Source organism: Chrysochloris asiatica, unplaced genomic scaffold (genome assembly GCF_000296735.1).
Source record: "Chrysochloris asiatica unplaced genomic scaffold, ChrAsi1.0 scaffold00033, whole genome shotgun sequence".
Lineage (NCBI taxonomy): Eukaryota > Metazoa > Chordata > Mammalia > Afrosoricida > Chrysochloridae > Chrysochloris > Chrysochloris asiatica.
The window spans coordinates 22,704,135-22,704,871 of NW_006408551.1; positions in this window are offsets into that span (position 1 = coordinate 22,704,135).

A 737-nucleotide genomic window follows, 5' to 3' on the forward strand; every position below is an offset into this window, starting at 1 on the left:
CTAGAATTAGCTTATATCAACATTAGTTACTTAGCAAGATCCTAAGACAGAGGACATAGAGATTTTTTTTTTTTTAAGTTTTTATTGTGAGTTGAGTGATAGTTTACATGGGAGAACATCAGTTTTACACTCATCCTATCGTATTTCATTTCATTGCAATGATTACAGTCCCCTCCATGAATCATCATTCAACAGTATTTGCTTCTATCCACGAATCATCATTCAACAGTATTTGCTTCTATTTGCTCTGGTTTTTGTTTTTTGTTTTTATGTACACAAAAACACTCAGGAAAATATAATCATTTAAACAAACAAAGAGCACATTCTGTGAACCTGCCTCCTGGCCACCAGCACACAGCCTTTCTCTTTCCATGAGAGTTATATGAGTCCTTAGCTGCTCTATCTCTTCATGTCCTCATCTCTGCCTCCATCTGTGATGTTGCTGTTTCTCTGGATAGGGTCCCACAGTCCGCTCGTGCCCTTCTCCCTTCATGGTTTCTGGACTGTAAGATTAATTACTCCCCTCTTTTTGTTACAAAGCTTCTACCTTTACAGTTGTGACAACTGCAATTAGTCATGATAACAATTACTCACTATTGAATCATAAGAATCTTATCCTCATCTTCCACCAGAACCGTTTAGACAAGATGAAAACTATTCAATGGGGATTCTACCTTCCCCTGCACAGTCTGAAACTGAACTCCTCTTGAAAACTTGTAAGCCAGTCACTTCGTGCC